Raw genomic sequence first — 23693 nt, 5'->3', positions numbered from 1 at the left:
TCCCTCTGCCCCTCCCCCTACTTGCATGTACTTTCTCTCTCTCCCAAACAGATAAATCTTAAAAAAAAAAAAAAAAAAAAAAAGAGTATATTGCACGAGCAGAAGTCATGGGTCTGATGCACCAACTGATAGAGGCCCATGACTTTTTAAAAAAACAATCCCATGGCAAAGAGGATGCTGAGCCCTGCTTAGCCCTGGAGCCCAGAGGCCGGGCCAGCCTGCCCCAACCACAACTAAGAGTCTGAGGAAAGTGACCCCTAAAGGAAACCCAAGGTGCTGTTTCCAGAAAGGAAGAAAAGGAATGTTGAGCAGATAAAAGCAGCAGAAGTCCGCACAGATGGGAAAATGCCTCCTTCATCTTGACACTGCTGATAAAATAAAGGTTCAAGGCACAGTATGAGAACTCATTGCAGTAGGTTGTATACAAGACTCTTTAAATAATTGACAGTGATTAACAGAGGCCTTTTCTTAGTCGTTTCATCATTAAAAACAGAGGAGGAGAAATTGGGATCCTGGAGTTCGCTCTCACTGTTGGACTGTTCCTCATATGCCCCAAAGAGATGAAAGAAAGGAGTGAGAAGGACCTGGTCCTCTCTGCTCTGCTTTGGTCTGCTCTGCTGAACCTTGTAGACCACACTGACTTCCTCAACCTCTGGCTTCCATTTGCTTTTAGCAGAGGGAGCACTGGCAGGAGATCCCAGGGCAGGAGGAAAGTGAGGTTGACTATTCTCTCATCTAGCTCCTTGCAAAACCATAGCTTCGGTCCTGGGACCCTCTAACACCAGCAGCTACTCCTATGGCTCTGTCTGCATTCTGGTCAGCATTTCCCGCCCTTGACGTTCAGACGACAGGTGGTAATGGCTTCCTGCTGTTGCTTGCCTTGGGATGTCCACCCATCCCAGACTGGCCTTCCTTAACCCTGTACACACCTTTGCAAATAGTCTCTTTATTAAGCTTTCCTCAGCTACTCCTGCGTGTATTTACTGCTCATTTCCTTTATGGGGGGCAGTGGGCCAGGGTACCCCCATGGATCCCAAGGACAAATTTTGTAAAGAGATGAATTTAGTTAGTGTCTGGCTACATCTTGTTATTTTCAGGGGTGGGGCAAGGAAAAGTCATTGATCTCACTTCCCCTCTCACCTACTGATCCACTCATTACCCGGTGGATTTCCTTTAAATGGAGACAGAGCCTTTCATTACACTGTTACGGGGAAGACAGAGCATGCAAATTGCCCTGAGTTAAAATATTCCCACTATATAAATGACTGATAACAGATTCTCTCAAGAGAGATAGCACTGATGGTAGAGGGAGATAGAACAGTGAGGCACAGACTCTGATAAGGATAAAGAAAATGTTAACACAGTGAAGACAGGATCCAGGGCAAAAAAAAAAAAAAAAAAAAAAACTGTGTGTACTAAAGATAGATTTTTTCAACTTATAATTTTGTAGGCTAGCTCTAGAGTTAAACATCTCTATCAGCGTAGAACAAATGAGGTTACCCATGGTTAGGAGCTGAATTGTGTCTCCCCCAAATTTTATATGTCAAAGTCCTACCCCCAATTCCTCAGAATGTGACTAGATTTGGAGATATGACTTTGAAAGAGATAATCAAGGTAAAGTGAGGTCAGGGGAGGGAGCCATAATCCAGTATGACTAGGGTCCTTCTAAGAAGAGGAGATTAGGACAGATGGGCAGAAAGGAAGACTGTGTGAAAACGTGAAGAAAAAAACAACCATCTATCAGCCGAGGAGAGAAGCCTGGAACACATCTTTCCCTCGTGGACCTTTAGAAGAAACCAATACTGCCAACACCTTGATTTTGTCCTTCAGCTTCCAAAATTGTGAGACGTTTCTGTTGTTTACCCAATCTGTAGCATTTCCTCATGGCAGCCCTACCAGGCTAATTTATACCCAACCCCAAAGGGTCCTAAAGTAAAGACTTCTCTTCTGGGGGAGGGGGAAAAAAAAAAAAAGCCTCCTCCACAAGACCGAGAAAAACACATTAATTCATTGTTTAGCATCATGAAGCTGCAAGTTGTGTATAAACCCTAAGGCGAGCCATTTTGTTATCTATCTGTTCAGCAATATATGCCATCAGATCCATCATTTGAGGCAGTAAAATTGTCAGTGCATTTATTTGCCAGCCATTTCGGGGAAATTAACCTGGGGTTGGGCTACTGCCCATCCATCCCACCAAATATTCAGACAAGCCTCATTTCTAAACAAGGACTTGGCATGTTAGGACTTAATGTGTTTTCTCTTCTCACACAATGATAAGGTGCAAGGATTACCAGATGGTGAGATATGGCAATTCAACTGGTGTGAACAGTAAGAAATAAAATAATAAAATAAGGTACAATAAGACTCCTCCTGGATTATAGAGGTCAGTTCCCTACCCAGCCTCTAGGTGTTGCTACTCCAACAAACGTTATTCATAGCCTTACCTGAGACTGCAAGGTCTCCACCAGCCCACACTCTGACCTGAACCAAACCCCTTAATTTGCCGGATTTGCTTCCTAAGGATTAATGGTCTATTCGGTTTGTTGTTGGCCAGTGCCCTATATGAACAGGGAAGGTCTAAACAGCAATGAGAACAAAGAAAGAGCCCCAGGAGATCACATTTATTTTTTTTTCCTCTCTATAGGAGTAAATACTACGAGGATACCTCCTGCTTCTATTGCAATCATTAAAAAGTAATAAGTCATGGGATGTAACACACAGCATAGGGAATGTAGTCAATAATATTGTAATAACTTTGTATGCCCACAAAAGGTAACTAGACTTATCATGGGGAGCACTTAAAAATGTATAAAAATATTGAATCACTATGATGTACACCTGAAACCAATAGGTTATCATATGTCTGCTATAGTTGAAATTTAAAAAAAAAAAAGGGCAATAGATTTCTCTTTTGAAATTTGTGCTTGGGAACCCACTGCCTGAAAAATAAATGTAAAAGCATCAAGTAGGTTTGGGACTGATTAAAAAACAAACTCAAAATCAAAACCAAACTGCTAAGGTTTTAGAGATCTCGGCCTCAAAAAACGGATTGCCATCTGTGACAGAAACCCTATTCAAGGAGTCATTTGTTTTATACTGTCTCATTTTCTTTCAAGTTCCAGAGCTGTTCATTTTTATTTAATTTAGTGAGGCTTCATGTTCTTAATGATAGTTTCTGTGAGTTTTTCCTTCAAATGTATAAAATTAGAAGTTTTCTCTCATTCTCAAATGTGGTATTCATTACCCCCCAATGCCTAGTAATTTTTCCTGTGGAATACCACTTGATTCCCAAAAGGGAAAACTGGATTCCCTTCACAGACTCTGGTTAGTTACAAGACTGTGGAGGCGGCCGTACCGCACCCCTCCCCCACCCCCGGCCTCCAGAGGCCCATTCACGGTGAAGGGGTGAAGCTGGGCTGAGCAGGGCTGAGCTGGCCTCCTGCAGCCACGCCTTCTGGGCTCGAGCCCAAGGTTCCCCACCCCTGCTTTCTAGCTGCATGTAGACCCACAGGCAGGTGAAGGAACCCGAGATCCCCGTTCTCCAGGGTAAAATGAAAACAGTGACAATCCCTGCCTCATTGGCTTGTTGTAGGGTTTGGGTAAGTTAACACAGGTCAAGTACTTCCACTAGAATCTAACATGTTTCGTTGGCTCGGTAAGTGTGGGCTGCGCTGGTTTTACAGACAAAGAGCACGTGACTCTCACCCCTTCTTCACACGTCTCCACCATGACCTGCGTGGTTAAATGGTCAATACCATTTAACCGCAGGTTGTCTTTTAGGGGCCCTGCGCTGGGCCTGCGGTGGTGGTGAGGTTTATGTGACACCAGATTTCTCAGTTTTGTTTTGTTTTGAAGATGCAGGGGTTGTTCAGTGTCATCAAAACAAAACAAAACAACAAAAAAAAAACCCTCCAACTTTCTCTGGCCCCACCTGTAAGATTTAGCAAAAAGTTGAAGCTATCCCTTATTATGTGCTCAAAAGCTGAATGTAGAGACAAGAGGACTAATATGAGATGTGAAAAAAGATGGGGCGCCTCGGTGGCTCAGTGGGTTAAGCATCTGACTCTTGGTTTGGCTCAGGTCATGATTTCAGGGTCATGGGATTGAGCCTCCAGTGGGGCTCCCTGCTCAGGACAGAGTCTGCTTGTCCCTCTCTTTTGCCTTCTGCTCCTTCCTCTGCTCATACTCTCTCTCAAATAAATAAAATCTTGAAAAAGAAAGGATAGAAAGGAAGAGAAAAGAAAAGAAAAAGATTGTGAGAAAAGAGAAGTCATGTCAAAGGACCTTAAATGCAGCACTGGACATTAGTTTCAGCTCTGGGGTGCGAGGTTTTCTCATATTGTCTCACAGTGGGGAACAATTCCCTTGAATCTCTCTTTCCTATCAGACTCCACCCAGGACCATGGTGGGAGAGAGGGAAATTGTCATTGCTTTCCCCTAAGTCATTTCCAAATGAATGACCTTGTTGGATATATTTAGTTTCGTGTTGGTAGTGCTTTTCCTAAGCACCCCCAGAACTTAATGTTATAATATCAGTCCTTCAAGAACATAAGTTATCCAAGCCACACTCCAGAAGTTTCATTGTGCTGTCCCAGCAGTGCATAAAGTACATAAAATGGTGTGCACCACCACCTGGAAAACCCACCTGTGGGTCCAAGAGAAGTCAAGCATGAAAGCATCATGGGTTACTCTCTACAGACAAAAGTACCCTCCAGTTGTCCAGAATTTGAACCCAGAAGTTGTTAAAGTCACCTTAAATGGATTCAAAATATCCAGGGAGGGTCCTTTCTGTATGCAAGTCTTCTTCTGAAGACCCCAGAGGAAGCTGGAAAGCGCCAAGTGTCTGACCCAGCACCCTGATTGGTCAGATGGTGGAAGACACGGAGGCAGAGGCAACAAATGAGGGGGTGAGGAGAACGTGAGAGGGGATGGAGAAAGGGCTCAGGCACGAGAAATAAAATAAAAGAGGGAAGGAGAGACAACAGCCAGAGGAACAGAGGACTATGAGAAGGAAACTAATCTCTAGAGAAAGATTTACTGATTTACTGAGAACACCTCATTCTGCCTTTCTAGGCTTAAATATTTTCTTAGAGCTTCTATAAAAGGAGGGTACCTCTGAAACGAAGATCTGATCTAAGGTTCCTTGAATTTGAAACATTCTTGTAGTCACTGGAGATTTTGGTTGTTGTTACTCTTGGGTGTTTTTTCTGTTTCTATTTTTTCCCAAAGCCCCTTGGGCTATAAGATTATCTTAATATTTGTGTTTTTACTAAATTTGCCCTTACATTTTTTTACTTAAAACTTAAGGGGCACACGCTGCTGCCTCAGTTAGTAGAGCGCATGACTCTTGATCTTGAGGTCCTGAGTTCAAGCCTCAGTTTGGGCATAGAGATTATTTAAAAAATAAATAAATAAAATATTAAAAGAAAGTCTTTCATTTAGATAAAAAACTTCAAAATTTTTCATATCAGTAATTAAATGGAAAGCCAGTATTATCTGCCAAGAATAAAAGGCAATGACAAAAATAAACAAAATGGAAACAAATAAAGCATTAAACTCTAGCAAGAGAGAGTTTGAGATTAGCATATTTAGCAATATGCTAAAGATACAAAGGAACTAAATGAGACTTGTTCTTTAATGTAACCAAAAAGAATAAAAATTGAAATGGGAAAAAATGTATTCTCACTTTGTGAGTCAATGTTATTCAGTGTCCAAATACCACTCAAAATCATTTTGTCTTACACCTCTTAAAATTAATTGTATCCATTCCACCCTTTGGAGAGTACAGGGGCTATGAACATTTCATTCCTTAGAAAGGATTATGGTCTTTACACATTATACATTTTCTCAGAGACCAGAAAACAATGGTAACCAGACTTACTCTACCTGAGCCCCCTCCTAGGGGCTAATCATCTCTGTGGGCTCAGAGTTTCTAGGGGAAGGCCTAAGACCAGAGCTGGAAAAGGTGTCACTGCAGAGAAACGCTGCCAAGGAGACACTGGCCCCCAGAATGACATCCCATCGTTCCTGTGCTGTCCAATATGGCAGCCTCCAGACACATGTGGCTTCTGAACACTTAAAAATGGCTAGTTAAAACTGAGATGTGCCATCAGTGTAGAATACACAGCAGATTTTTTTTAAGACCATACAAAAACCCATAAAATCTCATTAATAATTTCATTACAATTACATGTTGAAATAATATTTTGGATGTATTGAGTTGAATAAAACATTAAAGCTAAGTTCACTTGTTTCTTTTTTTATTTTTGATATTTATTTATTTATTTGAGAGAGAGAGCATGCAAGTGGGGAGAGAGGAAATCTCAAACAGACTCCCCACTGAGCGGGGAGCCCAACCCAGGTTTCCATTGCACAATCCCCCAACTCATGAAATCATGACCTGAGCTATACCAAGAGTCAGACACTTAGCCGACTGAACCACCCAGGTGCCCCTACTGGTTTCTTTTTAAATTTTAAATTATTTAAACCAATTTAAGACTCACAGAAAAGTTGCACAGCTATATGGAGTTCCCATATAATCTCCACCCTGCTGCCTCTCAAATTAATATCTTACATAACCATAGTACAATTCTCAAAACCAAAAAATTAACATTGATCTGATACTATTAACTACGAATTATACTGACTTTCACCACTTGTTTCTACTGATTTTGTTCTGTTTTGCTTTGTTTCCAGGACTGAATCCAAGATATCACATGGAATTTAGTTGCCATGTTTCTTTAGTCTCAATCTGTGACAGTTCCTCAGTCTTTCCTCATCCTTCATGAACCTAATGCTGTTGAAGAGTACTTTATCTTTTATTTTGCAGAACAGCCCTCAGTTCAGGCTTACCTGTGTTTTCTCTTGGTTGGAATGAGGCTTTCTCTTCGGGGCAAGAAAAATTACAGATGAGAGTTGTCCTTTCCAGTGCATCCTACCAAGGGATTTGGGGTGTTACTATGCCTTATTACTGCTGACTTTTATTTTTCTTTAGTGTGGCTACTACAAAAGCTTTAATCATGTAAGTGGTCACAGTATTGTTCTATTGGGCAGTGCTGGTTGACACCACACAAAATAATTAAGTATATGACTTAAAAGAGCACATTCACTGTAGAAAATGTAGGGATTTCATTATCTTTGATTTGATTTTCTAGGCTCTTTTGATGTATTTCTCCTTTGAATACTGATAACAACCAAGGTTTATTGAGAATCTACTATATGCCAGACTCTTTTGTGAACACTTACTTGTATATTAAATCACTTAATCCCAGGGCACCTGCATGGCTTAGTCCGCTAAGCATCTGCCTTTGGCTCAGGTCATGATTCCAGGGTTCTAGAATCAAGACCCACATCGAGCAGCACATCAAGCTCCCTGCTCAGTGTGGAGCCTGCTTCTCCCACTCCCTCTGACCCTTCTCCCCAGTTGTGCTCTCTCTCTCTGACTCAAATAAGTAAAAATAAAATCTTTAAAATCATTTAATTCCTACAAAGTCATTTAATCCCTACAAAATCTGGTAAGATAGATGTTGCTATTATTCCTGCTTAGCAAGCAAGGAACCTGAGTGACAAATAGGTTGTAATTTGTACAACATCCTTCTGCTTGTTAAGTGGCAGATCTAGAATCTGAAATATGGGGAGGGAGTCCCAGAGTCCAGGCTTATACTCACTACACTTTCTTGAAGCCACAGCGTCATTAATTCAAATCCCACAACTCAAGGTTTACCAACTGTAAACTCTGTTTTAACTTCGCCCTCTATCTATATGACATAGTGAGAGAATTGACATTTAATCAAGCTTTTATACACTGTGCTAAGACCTTAACACACCTCTCATTTGATGCTCAGAGTGTTTCCATTTTACCAGATATGAAAACTGAGGCTCAAGAAAACAGCAATGGGCAGAGTCTGGGATTCACATATTTCACTCTTTCCGTTAGCTTGGTTGCCTAAGTGTTTCATCTTATCAGCTTTTTCATGTTTAATAATTTATTTAAAAGTCAGTACTAACAAGGTGCCTGGGTGGCTCAGTGGGTTAAAGCCTCTGCCTTTGGCTCCAGACAGGATTTCAGGGTCCTGGGATCGAGCCCCGCATTGGGCTCTCTGCTCAGCAGGGAGCCTGCATCCTCCTCTCTCTGCCTGCCTCTCTGCCTGCTTGTAATCTCTGTCTGTCAAATAAATTTTTTAAAAAAAATAAGTACTAAACTATAGTCTATCCATCAGCAGGTTTCATGATAATGACTAGATTTCCCTAGTCATCTATGTAAGGAGTACATAAGGTAACTCCTAATTATCTGGAATGTCTGATGGAGAAGCTGAAGCATCGACCTATTTGTGGTTAGCTGGGATAATTCCTTTCACAAGCAGTACAAACAGTTTGCATCCACAGCTTAGAAAGTGATATCAAAATGCAACTGCTTGTGGTCGAATACAGAATCCATTGTGTTCATCATGCCCACACACTCCAGTGGCTGCACGACAGAATCTTCTTTAATCAAAGAGTAGGACTGGGCACCACTTCCTGGGTTTGTGTTGCTTGTGGTGACAGGCAGAGGCATGGCCCAGATGGAATATTCCAAAGGCCAAAACAGAGAAATGCAGTTGTTTCTATTCAGTTAGGCTGTCCAAAAAAAAAAAAAAAGCATTCAGGTGATTAAAAAGAGTTCTATGTAATTAAACATACTTGGGAGTGTCAGGGTAGCTCATATTACTAGGTACTAAAGAAAAAATAGTTTTTCTATACGTTTCCTGCTTCGAAGTCCCAAAATTCATTTGTATTGCACAACTTCCGACAGTTTCCAAATATCGCCACTAGGGGGTGCTGCTGAATCACACTTAACTCGCAAAATGAAAAAACAAAAATACCCTCCAGCTCCTTCCATAGGCATGCGTGCCATGCAGTGTCAGAAGAAAGGTTTTTGTTTTGTTTTTTTAACAGTTTGCCGTATAGGCCCATAAAGCTAACTCAGTAAATCCCTGTATTGCCAACAAAATCAAGAAAATCTCTACAAGAAGAGATGGATAAATCCATGTAGTGATACCTTCCCTTGGATTCTGTTGAAAGAATTTTGTGTTTGCTTTGAAAGATGAAAACCTGTCCATTTTTTATCTTGCTTTGCTTTGGGGAGGCTAGTGGGAGAGCTTCCACTCAGAGATCTGAGAGGGAAACCAGGATGTCCTTGAAGAATTGCAGTAGCCTCGTGAAGGCGGGAAAGCCAGCTCATAGCCACGCGCACCTGCCCACCTCATCTCAGTCCCATTTCTCTGTTCTCTAACTGCAGATGCATTTCATAGTTTTCCTCCTGTGCTCGCCTGACCAGAAGAAAATCTGTAGTCTTCTTGAAAGTTCTTGAAACTTCAAACAAAATGTGTATTTCCACATACAGGAAGGAAACAAAACAAGGTAACAAAGGCTCCTGAGAACAGAGAGTGCCCCCAGCCCCTGCTGGGATAGGTGATGAACCACTTGAAGAGAATGGACAGTCGGGACCCAGACACGCTTCACCTCACTGAAAGCATGCACTTTGGTAGCTCATTGGCAGGTCCATGTCTGGATTTGTGAGAACTGTGAAGGGTGGTTAGAGCTGTTGGATGGCCAAAGCCACTCGTAGCCTGGACCATATGCAGCAAGGGCGGCGGGAGGCAGCCTGCACTGAGCACACAGTGCCCATTCTGCCCCCTTTGACCATTCCTTACCTTCATTACTCTCAAGCAACACTTGAAGGTGGGTATTAGAATCCCCGTTTTCCACATGAAGATGGGGATTAAACAGCTCATGGTAACCGCCAAAGTCACACAGCGGGTAAATGGCAAAGATAAGCTGAATGGCTTCAAGACCCATATCCTTTCACATAACTTGCTTGTCCCCATTTCGGTGTGCCTGTCCCTCTTCCAAGTTTGCCACGTGCATCATGCCGTTTACACCCATGACAAGTGTAACAGATAAGTACGGTTGTTTGCATTTTGAAGATGAGGCACATGGAACACAGAGAAACTAAGCAGTTTGTCCACAGTAATGAACATAACTGCAAAGAGATGGACATGGATTCAAAACCAGACCATGAGGATCCCAACTGTTGCTCTGAACCCAAGTGCCAGACAGGGTACCCTCATGGCCCCACAGCAGGTGCTCAGGTAACTCAGGCATTTGCTGAGTTACAAATCCCTGGGCCAAAGGCCATGACTGCCAAAAGGGGGTGGCTCTCCCACTGCTGGACTTGAGATCAAGTAGCCCTGGTTTGGAACCTAGTATTTTCCAGGTTTCATGTTAGTGCTATATGTGTGATACCATTTGGTTCTCACAATAGTCCTTAGAGAAAGGAATAATTATCCTCATGTTTAGGTGGGAAAACCTGTGCCAGAAAAGTTACTTAACCTGCCCAAGGACATGCAATTAATAAATACCAGAGGCAAGACTAAAATGTAACATCTGTTTAACTTGGAGGCATTTCCATGAAATATTGTTGAATAAGAGAAGTCAAAACCAAAAGAGTGCATGCAATGAACATGTGTAATGAATTGTATCATTTTGGGGAAAAAATAGAAGGATACATCTTAAACTGTTCATCTAGGTTATAGGAGAAAGTGTAGTAAGAATGTAAAAAGTACAGACATTACACACGTATGCATCTATGAAAATTATGCATGTGTGTAAGCATGTGCATATGTATAGTTAAGAAATTTATGCAAAAGTTATAATAAATAAAAATAAAATAGTTTCATATTTGACAAAATTCAAAAGCCATTTCTAAAAAGTTCTTGGTATACTTTACTGTTATGTATGTATTTTTCTAATCTTGGATTATTAACAGAAATCAAAAGCAAACATTATATTTAAGATTAAAATCCTGGGTATATTCAAGTTAAAGTCAGGAACAAGACTCAGGAATTCAGCTATCATACTCTGGTTACTCAACATTATTCCAGAAGTTCTGGTTAATGCAATAAAACTAGAAAAGGAATTAAGGAGTGAAACCCTTGAAAAGGAAAACACAAAATTACACATGCAAATAATTGAGTTATAAAAGAAAAATAAACCTGTGTATATCAATGCAACAATGACTTCATAGAACATAGAACCAAACCTAGATAGCATTTTAAGCTGAAAAAAAATGGACACTGGTGCATTTTAATTCCTCTACTACCTACTGATTTCTACCCGTCCATGTTATTATCTTTCTCTAAGCCCTTATCATTTTCTTCCTTTCCCTACTCATAATCAAAGCTCACTTTTCCCCTTGATAGAAGAAAAAAGACATCCCCCCTAACTAATGCACACTAAACTATGAATAACCACTAAATTCTCATATTATCCCAAATATATTTCTTCATACACATTTTTATTATTAATATACCTTATGTTTTAGAGAAGTTTTTAAGTTCACAACAGAAATGACTGGAAAGTACAGAAAGTTTTCATAGACCCCATGTCCCCACGAACGTACAACTTCCCCTACCATCAAAATCTCACAACAGAGTGATACATTTGTTACAGTCAATGAACCTACATTGATATATCATTATTACCCAAATTTCATAGTTTTCATTGTCTCCACAGTTTTCCGTTTTCATGCAGTATGTAGCCCTTTCAGATGGGATTTTTTTACTTTGTAATATTCATTTAAGTTTCCTTCATGTCTTTTTTTTTTTTTTTTGAAGATGTTATTTATTTATTTGACAGAGAGAGATCACAAGCAGGCAGGCAGGCAGAGAGAGAGAGGAGGAAGCAGGCTCCCTGCTGAGCAGAGAGCCCGACATGGGGCTCGATCCCAGGACCTGAGATCATGACCTGAGCCAAAGGCAGGGGACTTTAACCCACTGAGCCACCCAGGCGCCCCATCCTTCATGTCTTTTCATGGCTTGATAATTCATTTCTTTTTAACACTGAATAATATTCCATTATTTGGATGTACTAGTTTATCCATTCATCTACTGAATGACATCTTGGTTGCTCTCATGTTCTGGCAAGCATAAATAAAACTGCTATAAATATCTATGGGAAGGTTTTTGTGTGGACCTAAGTTTTCAGTTCATTTGGGTAAATACCAAGGAGCCCAGTTGCTGGTCTATATGGTAGGAGTATGTTTAGTTTTGTAAGAAAATGTCAAACTATCTTCCAAAGTGGCTGTACCATTCTGCATTCCCATCAGCAATGAGTGAGAGTTGCCTCACATCTTTGCCAGCATTTCGTGTTGTCAGTGTTCCAGTTTGGGCCATTCTAATAGGTGTGTAGTGGGATCTCATTGTTGTCTTAGTTTGCAATTCCCTGATGACCTATGGTGTGGAGTATCTTTTCATATGTTGCCATCTGTGTGTTTTCTTTGGTAAGGTTGCTGTCCAGGTCTTTTCCCACTTTTTAAATCAGGTTGCTTTTCTTATTGTTGAGTTTTAAGAATTCTTTGCATATCTTGGGTAACAGTTCTTTATTTGATGTGTCTTTTGCAAATATTCTCTCCCAGTTTGTGACTTGTCTTCTCAATTCCTTGATTTTCTCTTTCACAGAGCAGACATTTTAAATTTTAATGAAGTCTATATTATCAGTTATTTCTTTCAGGGATCATGCCTTTGATGTATATCTAAAAAGTTATTGTCACACCCAAGATCATGTAGGTTTTTCTCCTATGTTATCTTTTGGGAGTCTTACGGGTTTAGGTTTAACATTTAGGTCTGTTTTCCATTTTGAGTTATCTGTTTCAAGATTGACTATTTTTCATATGGATGCCCAGTTGTTTCAACATAATTTGTAGAAGAAATTATCTCTGTTCCACTGTATTGCCTTTGCTCCTTTGCCCAAAACCATTTGACTATATTTATGTGAGTCTACTTCTGGGCTCTCTATTTTGTTTCCACGATCTGTTTCTTTATTCTTTTCTTTATTATTATTATTAACATATAATGTATTATTTGCTTCAGGGGTACAGGTCTGTGAATCATCAGTGTTACACAATTCACAGCACTCATCGTAACACATACCCTCCCCAATGTCCATCACCCAGCAACCCTATCCTCCCCAACCCCCCAGCAACCCTCAGTTTGTTTCCTGAGATTAAGAGTCTCTTATAGTTTGTCCCCCACCGAAACCATCTTGCTTCATTCTTTCCCTCCCTATGATCCATTTCTTTATTCTTTCAGCAATCATTATTGTACCTTTATAATAAGTCCTAAAACAGGTATTGTCAGTCCTCCAACTTTATTCTTCTCCTTCAATATTGAGTTGGCTATTTTACATCTTTTCTCTCCATGTAAACTCTAAAACCAGTTTTTCCATATTCACAAAATAATTTTTTGAGCTATTCCTTGGGATATCATTGAATCTATAGATCAAGTTAGGAGGAACTGGTATCTTGACAATATCGTGTCCTCCTAGCAATGAGTATGGAATTCACTCTTCATTTATTTAGTACTACTTTGACTTTGTTCATCAGAACTCTAGTATTTTTTTCACATAGATCTTAAATGTATTTTATGAGATTTATACCTAGGTATTTCATTTCAGGAGCTGTTAATGTAAATGGTAATGTGTTCCTTTGCACTATGAACTTCTCCAATGCTTTTCACTTCTTTTCTCCTTCTTTCCTTCCTCCCTGTGCCAGCAATAAGAGAAGATTTTTCTCCAAGATTCACTGTGAGACCTGGTGGAATTCCTGGAGGTGAAACTCAAAAAAGTGTACGGGACTCTCCCCACCCATGACTGGATCTCCCTGGAGTTTTTAACTCTCACAGTTGTCCGCACTGAACCGCCAGCAATTCATCAACTGTAGTTCAGGTTTTCCTACCCTAGCACTGGTTCCCACAGAGGTTTCCGGTTGGGTGCTTCTGTTCTGGTTAGTCATGATTATCTGTATCTGCCTGCGTCTCCAACGTTAGGCACAGCAGTTGACCCTCTGACCTCAGCTCTTTGAAAGATATAAGAAGGGCTTTTGACTTTTTAGTTTGTTCAGCTTTTTGCTTGCTGTTATAATGGAATGGCAACTTCTATGTTCCTTATTTGCCAGACCAGAAACTGGAAGTTTCTTTCTTTACTTTTTAAAGAACAGTGCTTGATAAACTACATGAGGCACTAATTAATAGAAATCTGGTCAATGAGACAAAATAAATGTTAAAACATACAGATAAGTGTCAATTTGGACCTCAGTGTGTTGGCCAGTGTTCTCCAAAAAAACCAGAACCAACAAGGTGTGTGTGTGTGTGTGTGTGTGTGTGTGTGTGTATAATATATGTACATATATATTATATGAGATTAGCTCATTCAACTATAAAGGTTGACAGGCCCCAAGATATAGAGCCAACAAGCTGGAGACCCAGGAGAGCTGATGGTGCAGCTTTAGCCAAGTCCAAAGACCTGAGAACCAGGAGGGCTGATGATGTAGCTTTAGCCAAGTCCGAAGACCTGAGAACCTGGAGGGCTGATGATGTAAATCTCCTCTGCAGGCCAGCAGGTCTTCTTCACTCAGAAGAACTGATGCTTCCATTCAAGTCTGAAGTTAGGAAGAAGCAGATGTCTTAGTTCAAAAGCACTCAGGCAGGAGGAATTCTCTCTTACCCAGGGAAAGGTCAGCCCTTTTGTTCTACTCAAGTCAACTGACTAAATAAGTCTCACGTCAGGGAGGGCAATCTGCTTTACCTAGTTTAATAATTTAAATGTTAACTCACCCCAAACACCTTCACAGACACACTCGGAATAATGTTTGTCCAAATGGCCACACCCTGTGCTCCAGTCGAATTGGCACATAAAATTAATCATCATAACCACATGGGAATACAAAGAATTGTCCTTGGTAAGAATCTAGCTTCAGAATCAGCTCTATATAGTTCCTGTTTTCATAGTATCTGCCCTTCCTATACCTCTGGACATATTGATTATTTAAAACTCCAGGTAGCTTTTTTTTTTTATTTTCAGTGTAACAGATTTCATTGTTTATGCATCACACCCAGTGCTCCATGCAATACTGCCCTCCATAATACCCACCACCAGGCTCCCCCCAACCTCCCACCCTCCTCCCCTTCAAAACCCCCAGATTGTTTTTCAGAGTCCATAGTCTCTCATGGTTCATCTCCCCCTCCAATTTCCGTCAACTCCCTTCTCCTCTCCATCTCCCCATGCCCTCCATGTTATTTCTTATGCTCCACAAATAAGTGAAACCATATGATAATTGACTCTCTCTGCTTGACTTATATCCATGTGGCTTTTTAAAGTGGGTTCTAGGACAGCAACAGCAGGGATCTCTCATCTCTAGATGTAAGGGAGGGATTAACAACACCAGCTGCTATGGAAGTGAATCATTTCTCTGCAGAAACATCTAGGTGAACTAAGATCCAAGAAGTAAGGACTAATGGAACATTAACATGTTAAGGGTGATAAAGAATGCATATATTCATGCATCTACATACACGTGTGTGTGCTACACATAATACAAATAATTATAAGTATAGTGAAAGAAAATTTAAAAATTAAAATCAGATTCTAATTGTTTAGAGAGAAGGAACAAATATATTCCCCACATAAGAAATGAGAAAATCAGAGGGCATCAGACTCCTGTGCCAATGAAGACATACCTTTAAAGTTCTGAAGCAAAATTATTTTCAACTCACATATCCTTAATCAAATGTGAGGGCAAAATAAAAACATTTTCAGACTTGAAAGGGATCAAATTTTTACTTTTCATAACCTTTCTTTAGATTTTACTTGAGGAGGGGCACCTGGATAGCTCAGTTAGTTAAGCATCTACTTTCAGCACATGTCATGATCTCAGGGTCCTGGCATCCAGCCAGGCTTCCATATTCTCTGCTCAGCAGGGCCTCTTCTCCCTCTCCCTCTGCCTACCCCCCTTCTGCTTGCACACATGCACACTCTTTCTCCCTACTAAATAAAATTTTTCAAAAAAAAAAAAAAAAGGAGTTTACTTGAGGATAAAGGCGCCTGGGTGGCTCAGTCAGTTAAGCATCCAACTCTTGATTTTGGCTCAGGTCATGATCTCAGGGTCATGAGTTTGAGCTCTGTGTCAGGCCCCATGTTCAGCAGAGAGTCTGCTTGGGCTTTTTGCCCCTTTCTTTCCTTCTGCCCCTCCCCCACTTCTCTCCTTCAAATAAATAAATAAATCTTTTTTTTTTTTTAAGAATTTACTTGAGGATATAACTTAAGAGAGCAAAGGCATGTCTTCAAGTTCCTCAGAGGCAACACAAGGGCCCAAAATGGGACTTTGGTCTTGAAACTGTTCGCCACAGACCACATGCTGTAAGGGCTACCAGGAGACAGATTCCAACTCCTGCTCCTACCTCGGTGAGAGGAGATTCAGTTGGAACTGCTTCTTATGGTGTGCTTTTATGGATGGCCTTATTTGAAGAAAGAATTCTACAGCTTTGAATCATTTGGAAGCTCCTAGACTGGATAACTTCAGAAGTCCCCCAGGCTCCAACACTCCACAGATCTGTGAACACAGGCAAGTTTGATCAAATAACACCATTTGCTGAAATGTACAGTGCCAGAGCTCCCTTTCTGCAAACTAAATCATAGCATCCATCAAAAATGAAAAGCCTGTCAGAAGTGGGCCATAATTTCTCTCACCCTGCTCAAATCTTCCTCTTTACAGTCTACTTTTCAAAATAAAGTCCTGAGGAAGACCATTTGATGTTGTAGAAAAAAACAATAAGCTAGGAATCGGGAAATCTGGCTTCTAAACTTAATTTGCCTTACTTTAACAAGATGGTTAACCTCTGTGGGCCTTCATTCCTTTCTTTGCATGCATAGAGAGTTGAAGAACAGGTTTTTAGCTACAAAAAAATGCAAAACAGAGAGGCATTCAGAGCAAGAGAAACAGTGTTGTGATTCTAAGTCCAATGTTGAACATACGCATAATTTTTCAGGGGCATCTGGGTGGCTCAAGCAGTTAAGGGTCTGCCTTCTTTGGCTGATCTGCAGGTTCTGGGATCAAGCCTCACATCTTCTGGCTTTCTATTCAGCAGGGAGTCTGCTTCTTTCCTTTCTCCCTCTGTTCCTCCCCACCACTCATTCTCTCGCTCTCTCTCAAATAAATAAATAAAATCTTTAAAAGAAAATTTTTAGATAGCAATAATTAATTCACTACACTGAAGACAAGGAAAAAGAACACTCCAGGCTCTCTAAAAATTTGTTGGCCTGCCTGCTGGTTCATGAACAAGATAATCATGAAATAACAGAAGTCAGTAGAACATTAAAAATGAGGTAGTTCAAACTATGAGTGCTTCTTTGTTTGGTCTGGTTTTTTGTCACTTCATTGGTCAAAGCATATTTCTTTTTTTTATGATTATGTTCAATTAGCCAAATATAGTACATCATTAGTTTTTGATATTGTGTTCGATAATTGCCCATGGATCAGTCCTGATTTGTAGACCTTTCTTAAAGAACTTGAAAATTCTTTATGATGGAAAGTCATACATTTTATAATGTAAAAATCATACAGGAATTCTATGTAGGTCATCAGAGTGTTTTGTAATCAAATAGCTGGAATGATTCTCTATGGGTTACCAGGCCTGATTTCAGTGTCTGAGACTTGGACAGATCTGAACTCATATGGTCAGTGTTCCAGAGGGACAAAGAAAACTCCAAGCTGAATCTTGGTAGGCTGTTCCAAGGTTAATAATAGCCCTATTTCATGAATTCCTTCATATTGCTCAACCATGTGATCAACAATTTTAACCCAATTCTTCCTATTTTGATGCCATAAATATTTAAGGTCCATGCCCTCTGCATTACAACTTTTCTATCTCTGAGGAATGATATTAAGACTCCGAGTTAAGCAATCTCAGATCCTTCAAGCTATTATAGCAGCCAAATTAGTACCCTAACTTAATACGGTCCTTGCCTAAAATTCCAAGTTAAAAAACAAACTTTGAGAATTGTTGGAGCCTAATATTTTTATCTAACAGCTGACCGCTTTCAATTATAGTAATGAGTTTGATATCAGAAAAAAAAAAGAATAAAAAGACTAGATAAATAATATCCTTTCTAGAACATTGCTTTTATACGGCTTTCCCCCTACACCCTCACCCTGGCCATTTACTTCTCTTTTCAACTCTTTCTTAAACACACTTCTCCCCACCATTCCACCAAAATTGCTTTTACCAAGATCAACAATGACCTCCATGTAATGAAATGCTATGGTTAATTCTCAACCCTCATTGTGCTGAACCTGTCAGCATCTGATGCATCTGTGTCTTTTCTCCTCTTTGAAACATTCCACTTCGTTCACATAATAGCTCACTCTCTGGGATTTTCTAAATCCCACAAGCTTCTCTCTCTGGGATTTTCTCTGTCCCACAAACTGCTCTTTCTCGGTGCCTTATTTATCTGTCCTATCATGTGTTCTTAGTGGGCCCCAGTCACTGAAAATCTCTTTTCTGTCTATTTTCACTCCTTAGTGATCATATCCAGTCTCGTGTTTTAAATACCATATAGATACTGGAACTCCCAAATTTTACTTCAAGAATACTAAAGTATAAACCCTATGAGGATAGGAATCCTTCCGTGTTTCTTTCCTGCTGCATCAACAGAGCCTAGAACTGGATCTGCCATATATCAGTGCCATTGTGGAATGAATGAATAAATAACTGGAAGGTGCTTTACTTTATAAATAATCCCTTTACAGTGCTTTGCTATTTACTTTCCCCTTGAAAGTCTTAGTAGAGGGCAAGGAAAACCATGTCCTTGCTCAGCATACAGAGTATATGCAGAATAAATTTCAACTATGAATTTCTGGTGGTACAGCCAGGCTGTGTTTCATTCTCACTATTCTTGGCCGGCTATGCAGAGGCTGTGATGACAGTGTCCTCAGTTGGTTTTAAGAATTTATAGAACTGCAGAATATGGAATAATATGCCAAAGTCAATAACAGGCTTAAAGAAAATGAATGCTTATTAGTATTCAGCTCTTCATGTCTGTGAATTCCAATCCCCAATACAAGCTCTGTTAGGATCATAAACAATGCTCAAAGACCAGCAATCTCAAAGGGTGTTTACAGGGTCTTCTTTGCTTCTAGGGATATTTAACAACCATTACACTCAGTGGGATATTGGGGCACTCAGAAAAGAGCACATGGGTCTAATTAAAAATATTATCAGTTAGAGGCACCTGTGTGACTCAGTCAGTTGAGCTTCTGACTCTTGGTTTTGGATGGGGTCATGAAATCGAGCCCAGTGTCAGTCTTTGAGCTCACTGGAGACTCTGTTTGAGATTCTCTCTCTCCTCTCCTTCAGCTAGCCAACCCTGCCCCCCCACCTCGTCCTCACTCTCTCAAATATATAAATAAATCTCTTAGAAAAAAAGAAAAGAAATAGTATCACTTAATTGCAGGTGCAGTTAGTCCTAATACAACCTGCACTTACCCAAAACCGAGCCAGGAACTGTAGCTAACCTTTCCCTTTAAAAGCCCTGAGAATTATGCCCAAGTTTAATTTCTTAAATGTTCGTTGAATGTCCTCTGAGTAACTCAGGGTGGGTATCTTTTTGTATGTCCGTGTGTCAGTGTGTTTATAGGTGTGAGCCAGTGCGTGCCTGAGAGGATGCATCTGTGTCTATGCTCTGAAAATAGTCTGTTCAAGATCTCCACCAGGAAAAGCAAGAGCTGACCATTACATGAAAATCTGTTTAAAAACAGAGAAAGCAGAACATTCAGGACAGAAAATACTTCCCATCTGGGAAGAAAGGGTATCTTCAGATTTTCTGTTTGACAGATCATTGCCAGTGTTTCGGTTTGGCAATGTAGACCAAACTCCCACATCTGAGAGAAGTGGAGAGGCTGAGAAGAGGTAGTGTTTGCAGACCCAGTTGGCTGCCCACACAACCAACATCCATTTCTCCCTTCTTCTAACGGGACTCAATTTTGTTTAGATATCCCACCTCCCTCTCATGCAACTCAGAGAACAGTTGACCCCATTCTCAGCTCTAGGTGTAAATCCTAATTCATCTAAGCTAGGGGTTAGGAAACTTTCACTTTAAAGGGCTGGATAGTAAATATTTTAGGGTTTTTCAGCTATATAAGTCCCTGTCACATGTTCTTCTTTGCTTTTGTCTTTTTTTTTTTTTTTTTGTAACCCTTTAAAAATGTACAAAACCTTTTTTAGATCTTGGGCTGTATAAAAATAGGTCACAGGCTGGATGTAACCCACAAGCTATAGTTTGCCAACCTCTTGTCTAGCCTAACATAATAACTTCATTCCCCATGTCAGTAGCTGATTCAGAAGAGGACGTGGCCAATTCTAGCCAATGAGATACAAGGGAAAATCTGTTGAGGGCTCTTGAGAAAAGTTGCCTCATGTCTACGGCCCCCAAAAAACTACTGTAGCCATCTTGCCACATAAATCAACACAGAGAAGGAAGAACCAGGACGCCACAAGGAAGTGAAACCAGAGCCTTAACTGCACTGTGTCTGGAGCCCATCCTGCCTCTGAACTTACTGCTGTGAAGGATAATAACTTTTGTAGGTGTTTAAGCCAAACTGTATTAGCATTTCCAGTTACCTGACGCTTCAAGCCCAAATTCTAATTGATCCAGATGGTAATGAATTCAGAGTAGATGAGAGGAGCAATAAAGAGAATACTTGAAAAGGTAAGATAGCAGATGTCTCCCCAGATTCCTAGATACCCTGTCCTTCCCTTTATCCTCTTCAAACCCCTCTCAGTTTTCAATTTATAAAGATCATCTGAATTAGTATTAATTACCCTAGTTTCAAAAACCACAGAATTTTAGAGGTGAAAGAGACAGTAGGAAAAATATGCTGTAATTCCTTCATACAGGGGTTGAGAAAATGGAACCCAGAGAGATGTCACTTGTCCTTAATCACACAACTGCTTGGTGGCAGAGATGAGACTAGAAACTGGTCTTGAATCCAAGTCTATACATGAAAACACACGATTTAAATTCTACACACTAAGAGACAAAGTCTCCTAACGGTACTTGCCATGAAAATCTAGAAATCAAGATTTTCCCTTTGAACGTCAAGAAATTTTGTTATATCCAGGCATAAAATCACTACATCTGTGTACTGGTCAGTGCTCTTCAAACAAATATAACCAACAGGATGAGAGCGAAATGGGGGGCAGGAGATTGAGAGAGAGATTGGGAGAGAAAGAGATTATAAAGAATTGGTTTACCTTATTATGGAGGCTGAGAAGTAGTCAGGTAACTATACACTGGAATGTATAATTCCAGTTTGAATACTGACAGGCTTGAAACCAAGGGAGCCAGTGTTACAGTTCAAACACAGGCAGAGAAAAACCAATGTCCCAGGTTGAAGGCAATCAGGTAGGAAAAGTTCCTTCTTATTGGAAAGAGGGTCAGCCTTTTTGCTCTATTTAGGTCTTCAACTGATTGAAAAGATCTCACATTAGGGAGGGCAATCATCTTGTCTCCGTTTACCAATTTAAACATTAGTCTCATCTATAAACACCCTCACAGGCACACCTGAATAATATTTGACCAAATACCTGGGAACCCCACAGCCCAATCAAGGTGATACAAAATAAACCATCACGATCTTTCATCACTGGCTTTCTGAGATTTTTGGGTCTGGGTGAAAGGGAGTTAGAGGTACCCAGATAGCCCCAACACATCTATATTTGACATTTGCCCCTGGCCTACAAGCTATGGAGGACTGTGGTAAAGAGTCCAGGGAAAGAAGAGGTACCAAGACCTACTCTCTGAGCCTATTCTTTTGGAGGTGGGTAAGAAGGTAAATAAACTAGAACTAAAATAATAACCTCATTTACAGTAGAATTTGAAATGTAAATCCTGACATTTAAGAATGGAATGGAGAAAAGAAGAAAAAGGTAAGATACGGCTTGGAGAAATTTACTCTTAATCATAAGGAGGATTTGGGAAAGGCAGAGAGTTTTATGAGAATAACACTACGTTTTTCTGGTCTTTCTTGAAAGCAAGAGCCCCCAAGTTTTGAAGCAAAAGAGTCATCTTTCATTCCCCAAAGTCTTGTGCTCCCATCTGTAGTAGAGCAAGAAGGAGAAAAGCCATAATAGAAAATAGAGTGGAAAAGAACCTCTTAATTACTGATTGAAATTTTGACAAACCACAGAGCTCTCTGTTCATGGCTGTAAAGATCTTGGAGCCCCCCATGAGAAGACTAAAGGCCTATAGTTGGGATTAATTGGTGTTGACACCTAACACCTTGTAAATGCTCAAAAATCAAAATAACAGGAAGAAAAAATAAGGAGCTCTACAGAAGTCACGTAGAGTAGTAAGTTTGCAAAAGATTAGAAGTAATGTCAGCACTTTCTAATGGGAAGTGAAAGACCGCTGAGGAACTGACTATTGAAAGAAATCAAGAGAGGCCCCACGAAGATGAAGGTTCTATGCACAGCCTTAAATACAATTTCCTCTGAAACTTTTGTGTGATGAACAGGGATTATTTTTAGGAAAAGTACATTTTGCAATTCCATTGCCTGGACTGCATCTTTAGTGAATTTTTAGGCCATCAAATGGCTTACGTAGCCTACAGTCCAACCAGAGACAGGAAGGAGGCTTGACCATTATTTCTATGGCTTGTGCCAGTACTGATGTTAGGAAGAACACCCAATAAGACCACAAATGTAACACACCTGAGCAACAATATCCTGTTTTTAAAAAATTAAAGAGAGGTTGGTTAATTATCACACTTCGGAGATGAAATCTGGTTACACCCTTCTAGGCTGACAACCTTCTTCTTACCAAATAATGTACCTGAAAACCTCCACAAAGAGTGCATGTGACCGCCCTCTCCTACCTAAGAATTCATCTCTCTACCTTCTGACTGACCAAAAAAAAAAAAAAAAGAGAGAGAGAGAGAGAGAGAGAGACAGGGCATTGGATTCTCAAGGCCCCAGAAATGACATCTTGTCTGCCTGAACTCCTTCAGAATTATGGCAAGGAGTGAAAGACTGAAAGCAATATATTTGGAACTGGGCTATAAATTCAGTGAAAGAGACAGAGGTGGAAATGCCCAGTATCTGCTTACTGTCTAGGCTGTTGTCCAGGAACTGAATTCATCTCAGCTTAGCGAGTTGGCCTCTCTGGATGCACCCTCTGGAGCAGGCTCACTATCCCCATAACTGGCACACAGCTTCAGGGACCAGTAGGAGCAAACTGCAAGGCCCCATATAAAGGGAAGAGAATAGTAAGGGGATGGGCATGAGGTTAGGAATATTAGCTAATAGTGTTTCAGGCAATATTATTACATTAAAATAGATATACTACATATTTTAATCTCAGGGAATAAGCGTTTTGTGGGGTTTTTAAGTAAGAATTAAATGCTCTGGTATTTGGACACATGATTGCATAAACTATATATGAGAAAAAAAAATCGCTTGTGTTGTGACAAGGCCAAAGACATTACTCCTGACAAGGCCAACGACATTACTGCCTTGAATCCTCACAATAACATTGGGTGGTAGGTACAATTATCTTCTCTGTCCTTTATGTAAGAAAGGAAAGTGGGACTCAGAATTAAATCAGAATGTCATTAATTTATAAGCCTGGCTGAAAGGTAAGGCTGATTTTAAAGAGTTTGTCCCTTCTAGTTACCATCATACATTTCTTCAAAATTGAGAAAGGGGAGAGGGAAGGAAGAAAAAATACAGGAAACTTAAAAAGGCATTTGTTTCATTTTTTTTCCTGTACTTTTCTAAGTCTACTGGACACTAGGAAAGTACCAGACACTAAGAAAGTATTATAAG

At 40.2% G+C, this 23693-nt stretch overlaps 1 protein-coding gene across 1 annotated transcript in view; it reads right to left on the bottom strand.

Annotated features, from left to right (window-relative positions):
- The window catches only part of LOC111143804 (inducible T-cell costimulator), a 57408-nt gene extending 37956 nt beyond the window's left edge, over positions 1 to 19452 (bottom strand). The window contains exon 1 of the mRNA XM_022497700.1: positions 19356 to 19452. The gene's annotated coding sequence lies outside the window, so the exon portion shown is untranslated. The remainder of the gene's footprint in view (positions 1 to 19355) is intronic.
- Positions 19453 to 23693: the final 4241 nt, after the last annotated feature.

Source organism: Enhydra lutris, unplaced genomic scaffold (genome assembly GCF_002288905.1).
Source record: "Enhydra lutris kenyoni isolate GAN:26980312 unplaced genomic scaffold, ASM228890v2 scaffoldscaffold1, whole genome shotgun sequence".
Classification (NCBI taxonomy): Eukaryota; Metazoa; Chordata; class Mammalia; order Carnivora; family Mustelidae; genus Enhydra; species Enhydra lutris.
The sequence above is the reverse complement of the archived record's forward strand: the minus strand, read 5'-3'. Positions and strand labels throughout refer to the sequence as shown.